This window comes from Mustela lutreola, chromosome 8, assembly GCF_030435805.1.
Source record: "Mustela lutreola isolate mMusLut2 chromosome 8, mMusLut2.pri, whole genome shotgun sequence".
NCBI classification, from domain to species: domain Eukaryota; kingdom Metazoa; phylum Chordata; class Mammalia; order Carnivora; family Mustelidae; genus Mustela; species Mustela lutreola.
Window position 1 is genome coordinate 59,991,366 of NC_081297.1, and position 9,327 is coordinate 60,000,692.

Consider the following 9,327-nt stretch of genomic DNA (forward strand, 5'->3'; position numbering starts at 1 on the left):
CTTGTTTCCAACTTGCTCTTCTCAGTTTACTTTTCAATTAAAGTAAGATTCATGTATAATACAGAGTATTTCTAAAGCAGAGATGAGATTGAAAAAGAATAATAATAGCATGTTCATATAGATTAATAAAAATATATGCATAAATGCATATATACACATAAATGTGTATATATATATATATATGTAATTCTCAAAATATGAGATATACATTAGAAGGCTGCTAATAATCAAATTTGTAGGCAAGTTATAGAAAAAGTTATTTTAATATTATATAGCTAATATTTTGATTTGGTAATTACTAGGTTTTTTAAAAACATTGGTTAGTACTTAAGTAACACCCTTATCTAAAACATTATGCATGTGGGGAATGTCAAACTCATTTAATGACCTCCCATTGAATATATCATTGTAGCTGAACATAGTGTCAATAACTGGTAAAGTTTTCTCTTTTATAAGATTCCGCTTATTTAAGAGAGAGAGAGAAAGAGAGGTTGAAGCAGAGAGAGAGAGACAAGCAGACACCCCACTGAGCAGGGAGCTCAACTCAGGGCTTGATCCCAGGACCCTGAGATCATTACCTGTGCCTAAGGCAGATGCTTAGACATCTGAGCCACCCAGGTACCCACAAGTAAAGTTTTCTTCATTAAAATGATAATATTGGTGCTGGTAGACCCTCACTTAACTGCTGCTACATTAACAACATTTACATTAAAAAGTTTAACCTACTTTTTCTCTGAGTTTTTTATATAAATATCTTCTATTGCCTTTAGTATATTCCTGTGTTTTAGGTCCAAACTAAATATTCAGTCCAGAAAAAAAAAAAAAATCTCTGCCCATTATTTTTTCTCAAATATTTCATTGAAGGATAATTGTGTGAAATGAACTGTTTATTCAGAGTATACAATACCATGAGTTTGAACGGTTTGTACACTAATGAAATCATCACCATAAGATACAGAACATTTCCATCACCTCTAAATGATTTATCATGTCCCTTGTTAGTCCATGCTCTGTCCAGCTCCATTTCCACATCACCAGTGATCTCATATGTTTTGCATATCTCCATATAACCTGCATACTGTATGTACGCTTCTTGCAACTTCTTGAACTGAGTAAAATGAATTTGAAATGTATTTATATTCTCATCTGTTTAAGTAACTCATTCTTTTTATTGCTCAGTAGTATTCTATTTCCCATTGTATACATATGGCCAAATTTTGCTTATGTGTTCTTAAATTGATGAGTAACTGAGGTGTTTCCACTTTTTAAATATTTTGAATAAAACAAATAGAAACATTCACATGTATGTTTTTGAATTAAGGCCTACTCATTCTTTCTCCTCTCGCAGCCCAGCATGATAAGAAGCACATAGGGAAGTGCAAACAAGAACGTAGGGGACTCCTCTTCCCCTAGATCCCACTCATGGACTACTGTATCACCTTGAGAGTGGCAGGCTTAAAACATATCTTATTTCCTCCAGCTCCAAGTTGCAGAAGCCCTATTCAAGGCAAGAGTGGCTACAATGTCTGGAGATCTTTTCCTTTACCCAGGGCCCATTCACAGGGTAGAAACTCTACCCCAGGCATGGTAGGTCAAGAATAAGTGGGTCCCAATTTCACTTGCGCCAGTTCAAAGGATAGAGATTTTTTGCCAAGACAGATTACTCAGCCATCAGAAACAATGGATACCCAACTTTTGCATCCACATGGATGGGACTGGAAGAGAATATGCTGAGTGAAATAAGTTAAGCAGAGAAAGTCAGCTATCATATGGTTTCACTTACTTGTGGAACATAAGGAATAAGATGAAGGACATTAGAAGGAAAGGAAAAGTGAATTGGGAGAAATTGGAGGAGAAAATGAACCATGAGAGTCTGTGGATTCTGAGAAACAAACTGAGGGATTTAGAGGGGAGAGGGTGTGGGGATGGGTCAGCCTGGTGGTAGGTATTAAGGAGGGCACGTATTGCATGGAGCACTGGGTGTTCTACATAAACAATGAAACTTGGAACACTGCATCAAAAACCAATGATGTATTTTATGGTGACTAACATAACAGAATAATAAATAAATAAATAAATATGTAAGCAATTGTTGCTGTCAAAAAAAAGAGAGAGAGAGAGAGAGGGAGGGAGAGAGAGACAGAGAGAGAGATAAGCTTAGAAGACCATAGGCTAAAGACCTTGCCCAGGTCTTTAGCACATAATGTCAGGGTGTCATCCTGAAAGAACTAGGCCACTGCTCCTGCTTCAGTTCCAGGACACTTGAACACAGGTTTTACCTGGAATGATAGGCAGGCCATAGTAACAGAGGGCCCCGGAACTCTTCTCAAGTGAACTGACTTCATTTGGAATTAAATGTGGGAAGGTTTAAGCATAAGCTTAAGGGACTCTAAAACATAATAAACATTTGTTGATAAGCAATTAAGAGAGGTTGCTTGCTCCATGAGAGCAAAAAGCTAACTGTAGACCAACTAGAAAGATGACCAGGGAGAAGGAGGGAAGGAGACAGCAAAGAAGCCCCCCTAGAATTGGAGAAAACCTCAAAGACTGGCCTTAAGGACTATCCGTGCAGAGGGGACCAAATCCAGTGGATCAGACAATGGAGAAATATATGTGCCACAATGTTTTCAAAACAATAGAACAAAAGAAGAATTATTGGAACCTTCCTCCTGGGTAGGAAACCTACAGAGACAGATCCAATAAAACGATCAGGGGAAGACACAACCAAAGCTAGCCCGATAAAACCTCTGCCACCAAAGAGTACATAGAATCCTGAGATTGTACCTCTGAGAAGTAACATGAAAGTTTTCTCAGAGCAAACAGTATCATTTCCTTAGGGAAAAAAAATTATTTCAAGTTCAATTAATTTACATATAACATATTATTGGTTTCAGAGCTAGAGGTCAGTGATTCATCGGTCTTATATAATACCCAGTGCTCATACATCATATGCTCTCCTTAATGTCCATCACCCAGTTACTCCATCCCCTGAAGCATCTCTCAGTTTGTTTCCTATGATTAAGAATCTTTTATGGTTTATCTCCCTTTCTAGTTTCATCTTGTTTTATTTTTTTCCCACCTTTCCCTGTGGTCTTCTGTTTTGTTTTTTTCAATTCCACATATCAGTGAGATCTTAGGATCATTATCTTTCTCTGATTGACTCATTTGGCTAAGTGTAACACCCTCTAACTCCAGCCACATCATTGCAAGTGGCAAGATTTCATTTTTTTTGATGGCTGAGTAGTATTACATTGTATATATACACCATGTCTTCTTTATCCATTCATCCTTCCATGCACATCAGGGCTCCTTCCATAGTTTGGTTATTATGGACATTGCTACTATGAACATTGGGGGAGCAAACAGAATCCAATAAAATAGCAAAAACGAAAACAAAAGACAAAGAGGCAAACAACAACAAAAATAGAGAAATTATTTCAAAACTTATTATGGAGTTTAAAATTGAACAACTAGTGTGCTAGGGTGGCTGAGTCGTTTAGACTGCTGTCTTCGGCTCCTGGGATATAGCCTCGTGTCTCTCTCTCCTGGGATGGAGCCCCATGTCTGACTCCTTGCTCAGCAGGGAGTCTGCTTCTCCCTCTGTCTCTGTACTCTCTCTTGCTCTCAAATAATTAAGTTAAATCTTTGAAAAAAAAATGCAATAACTGAAAATATTGGTGATGATCAAGCAGTATGTATCCTTTTCAGATTGGCTTTTTTCACATAGTAGTGTGCATTTAAGATTCCTCCATCTCCTTCCACAGCCTGTTATCAACATCCCTCACAAGCTTGGTATATTTATTACAATTAATGAGCCTACATTGACTTATTTTATCATTCAAAATTAATAGTCTACTTTCTTTTGAAGATTTTTATTTATTTGAGAGAGTGAGAGAAATAGAGAGAACACATAGAAGGAAACAGAGAGAGAGAAACAGACTACCTGTTGAGCAGGAAGCCTGATTAGGGGCTCTATCCCAGGACTCTGGGATCATGACCCGAATGAAAGGCAAATGCTTAGCCCACTGAGCTACCCAGGTGCCCCATAAGTATTTTAAGTACATAATACTTATGTATATAATAATATACAGAGTGAGGATAATAAAAAATGGTATTGTACCTTTCACTGAAATTCCACTTGCTTATTGATTCTATATGGAAAGCAATTAACTATTGTATATTAACTGTGTATCCATCAACCATCCCATAATCTCTGAGTTTCAGGACATTTTTTTGTCAATTCTTTCAGATTTTCTGCATAGATATCATGTGAAAAGAAAAGTTTTCTTTATTTTTTCTTTTTCCCATTCTGTATACATTTTTGGAATTGTTTGCCAAGGCTCCCAAAACAAAAATACTGTAGACTGGGTGGCTTAAACAACAAATTTATTTTCTCACAGTTATGGATACTGAAAGTCCAAGGACAAATGCCAGCAGATTTGGGTTCCTCTGAGGTGTCTCTCCTTGGCTTGCAGCTGTCTGCCTCTTGCTCTTTTTTTACATCATTGTCCCTCAGTGCACCTGCACCCTAGTGTCTCTCTGTGACTCTTATTTTCCTCTTACAGACACCAGTCAGATTGAATCAGAATCTACAATAACAGCCTTACTGTTAAGGCTTACTTTAACTACCTATTTGAAAGCATATCACTAAATATACTCACATATTTGGTAAGGGGGGGTTAGGGCTTCAAAATATACGTTTGGGAAGATGTAATTCAGCCTATAACACTTTTATTTCCTCTTTTTGTCTTTTGCATCACCAAAGACTATCAAAGGGTTATAAAGGTGTTATAAAGGTGAGGTGAGAGGAGACATCCTTGCCTTGCTCCTATCATAACAGGAAATCTTCAAGTTTACACCATTAAACATAGTCTACACTGTAGGTTTTTTAAAGTGCTCTTTTTCCATTTTAGGAAATTCCCCTCTATTCCTAGTTTGCTGAGAGGTCCTTTACATTTTGCCATCACCAGCCACATCATATAAGTTCAAAAATGTGACACACCTGCTTTGGCACACTCTCCTAATACTAATCAGTTAATCAGTTCTGTGTATTTGATGAGAAATTTTTCAAATCAGCCTTTTAAAATTTGCATTGGCGTGCTTCAAAGCTTCATCAATAATATGAACTAATTCAGCAGTTTCCCTGACTCCAATCTTGTTCTATTTAAATATATCTTCCATGCAACCCTGAAGACTTTCCCTCGTTACCAACCACCAGCTTTACCTACTTTACCACCTCTGTGTATTGTTGGCATACTCATATCTGGATTATAATTGCCTGTGCAAGGATGTGACTCTCACATTAAATTGTAAGCCCCCTAAAGAATAATCTCATACCCAAGCTTATTCCAAGAAAAGAATATATTACAGAGGTAATCAATAAAGTTAATCAAAGAATAAATATTCAAAAGCATGGAAGAGTACATTTTGGATCACATGCTATTTCATGACTATGTTCCTGCTATACTTTTCAAAACGTGTTCCTTAGAATAATTAACACAGAAAAAAAAGTTACAAAGAAACAAATTGAGGGAGTGATTGCTCCAAAATGTTAGCACTTCTCTTTTTCCCACTTGGCTCTTCTTATTAGTTGGGAACCGGTAGCTAGAGAGCCTCAGAGCACTCTGTATCAATGAACAATTTTTCAGTTTAATGTATCTTACAAAGATTGCTTATTCTTTGTCTCTTTTTACTTTCTCAATATATGACATATGAAATACTTGATTCAAGGTGAAAATTCAATAACTGTTTAACATGTATTGTTTATACACTATAATAAAATATAAAAATCGTGTTTAGCAGCAAGCCATAAAAACATAGAAGTCAATTCAATGAAATAAAATGTTATTTTAGATCGGTGGCAAGGTCAGTCTGAAAAATGTTTCCTTAATGTCAAGGACACCTCCAATATAAAGGACATTTTGGGTTAACAAGGTCTCTGATGCAAGAAGAGTAATATGTGGGACATATGACACCTTGAAAGAGCCTGTTAACATTTCTATGATGTTCAGGAGAATAACTTTCTTAATGGTCATAAGGAGTATGAAAGAAATAGCCACAATGTCTTTGATGGGCAAGAAAGTGTAATCAAAGAATAGTATTTTTCATCTCCAAAAGTTTATTTAGAGCCCCTTTAACATCTTTGTTCCTGAGGGAATAAATCAAAGGATTCAACGTGGGAGTGACTAGGGTATAACATAAGGAGGTCACTTTATTCAGCTCAGGAAATCTGTCAGGAGTCAGGTATGTAAAAAAGACAGTACCGTACAGTACACTCACAACTCCTAGGTGAGAGCTGCAAGTGGAGAAGGCTTTCTTACGTCCCTCAGAGGAGCGTATCCTTAGCACCGTGGACACAATATATACATAGGACACGATAATGATAATTATGGTAGGCAAGGTAATGATGCTGGATAAGGAGAAAGAAATCATCCTATAGATGAAGAGGTCAGAACAAGATATCCTTTGAAGAGGGCGAATATCACAGAAAAAGTGGTTCAATGGCCTGTGAAGCACAAAAGGGCAAAGTAACTGTCATGGGCATCTGAAGAACTGAGCTGCTGCAGCCACAAAAGTAGAAACCAGCCACCAACTGAATGCAGAGGCGAGTTGACATCTGGACAGAGTAGAGGAGTGGATTGCAGATGGCAATGAAGCAGTCATAAACCATGACTGCCAGGAGAAATCCCTCAGCCACCATGAAGATGGCAAAGAGAAAGAACTGGATCAGACAGCCGGCAAAGGAGATGGACTTGCTCTCAGACCAGAAGCTGATCATAGCCTTGGGTGCAATAACAGAAGAATAGAAGAGATCAATGAAGGAGAGTTTGCCTAGGAAGAAATACATTGGTGTGTTCAGCCGGGGATCAGTCATAATAACGGTCATCATCCCCACATTCCCTAGAAGGATCATGGCATACACAAGCAGAAAGAGCAGGAAGAGAAGAATGTGGAGCTCTGGGTGGACCCTGAAGCCTACAAGAATGAAGTCAGTCTCTTCTGTGTGATTGCTGGTCCCCTTGTCACTCATGGTAGAAACCTGCTGAGAGACATAAAGTAAAAAAAAACAAATGAATTCTGGGCTTTGATCCTAGCTCCAAATAATCTCTTTCACTGTTAGGATTTATACAATTATCTTGTTGTCATTATTCATTAACCTTATAAATTATTGTGACTTAAATTTAAGCCTACTGCAACTGATGATGACTCAAAGATTAGTTTTATGGCTGTATTCCCACAAGCAGTGAAATTAGATCTTTTTTCTTCTGAGTCTAATGCAATGCATGCCCTCTCAAATGCCTTTCACATTTGCAAATGTCCCCTCTATGTCTGTTTCTGCCTCATAATTTATGTGATAAATTCAGTGTCATGAAACAGTGCTTGCAAGAGAGCACAAATAATTTAATAAATGACATTTAGGAAGTAATTCTGGTGTCTGGGTTTGCAGATATTAGGTGAGGGATTCCATAGCCTACTTTAGGAAACCTTAACTTTGAAGGTTTAGTTAATATTATATACCAGCAGATTTAAAGAAAGTCACTAAATTTAAAAGCAGCTTAAGAGGTGGCACCAGCCTAGGGCTAATAGCACACTATAGGTTAATTAAAAAAATCTAAAAATAATTAAAAATTTTAAATAAATAAATAAATAAATAAATAAATGAGTTGGGGAGGGGGAGATGGCACCTGGGTGGCTCAGTCAGTTAAGCAGATGACTCTTGCTTTTGGCTCTGCTCATGATCTCAGGTTTGTGAGATCCAGTCCCTGAGCTGGGCTTCCTGCACAGCTGTGAGTCTGCTCCTTCCTCACCTCCCTCCCTCTCTCTAATAAATAAATAAATAAATAAAAATCTTAAAAAAAAAAAAAAAAGAAGGAAAGAAAGAAAGAAAGAAAAGAAAAGAATAAAAGAACAACCAAAGAGTTACAATTGCTTTTCGTGGGTAATGGAAACTTAGAATTCTGATATGTCATTTACTCACTGAGATCAAAGTTCTCCACCCACAAGCACAAAAATTATCAGGACTCTCATGCTAGGATTTCTCTCCCAGATGGGCCTCCAAAGCCCTTCTATAAAAACAAGTTCCCTCCTCCAGTCCCATCCATGTTGCTGGAAGAAATTATGCTGAATGAAATAAGTCAAGCAGAGAGTCAATTATCATATGGTTTCTCTTATTTGTGCAGCATAACAAATAGCATGGAGGTCAAGGGGAGTTGGAGAGGAGAAGGGAGTTGGGGGAAATTGGAAGGGGAGGTGAACCATGAGAGACTATGGACTCTGAAAAACAATCTGAGGATTTTGAAGGGGTGGCGGGTAGGGGGTTGGGGGAACCAGGTGGTGGGTATGAGAGAGGGCACAGATTGCATGGAGCTCTGGGTGTGGTGCAAAAACAATAAATACTGTTACACTGAAAAGAAATTTTAAAAAAAAAGAAAGAAAATACAAACAGGAAAAAAAAAAAATGTTCCCTCCATTTCCTTAGCCTGCAGCTTACAGTGTTCTTAAGAGGCTGACAGTGAGTCTAGATGGAAGAATTACTTTAGAGAAAGATACTGAACAAAGATACATATGAGGGACTAATGATGCTTGCTTATTTACCTGGGGTATGATTTTCACCACCATCATACCTCATTTACTAGACAGCTCAGCTAAAATCTTGAACTGTGTGTGTTGACAGTATGGTCACACTTTCTCTCCCCTCAGGGCTCCATTATGTGTGCTTCTGCTCAGATAACAGTAGTAGCATAATTGTGAAGAAATATGTGACAATTGTTTACATGCAGACACTTTTCTAAATGCTTTCAGAGTAAGATGAGGTGAATAGTAGCATATTCCCTAGTTTCCAGGTGAGAAAACTGAACCATACAGAAGTGGAATCTGTTGAAAGCCTCCTACTAGGATCAGAATGGGGATATAAAACCTAAGAAACCAGACTCCAGTCTTTCTTAATCACTGCGAGACCATCCTTGATAACAAGCCTTTCCAGTTCCTTCTGCTGTGGTACGACTTCTCTTTATAGAGTCCAGTTAAAATTTCCTATCTTCACAGTCAATTCCCCAGTTCTTCAACCTGGGTTAAAACTGCTCTGCATTCCACATGCTCTCAAGGATAGTGGCTACTATCACCGTACTTATATTCCTATTAAATACTAATAATTCCTTCCTTGAGATCAAAAGAGCAACTTGTCCTCCACATATCTTCAACATCAACATAAACTTTTGTGTCTGCAAATGGGAATTAATCAGTAGATATTTGTTATGTAGACATATGTTGAATGATCAGTGAACATGCAGAATCAGAGAAAATTCTAAGACTGTAATACAACAGTGG

The 9,327-nt window shown here is 37.6% G+C and overlaps 1 pseudogene; it reads right to left on the reverse strand.

Moving 5' to 3' along the window:
- Nucleotides 1–6,087: 6,087 nt before the first annotated feature.
- On the reverse strand, nt 6,088–7,088 carry LOC131837895 (olfactory receptor 9K2-like; annotated as a pseudogene).
- Nucleotides 7,089–9,327: the final 2,239 nt, after the last annotated feature.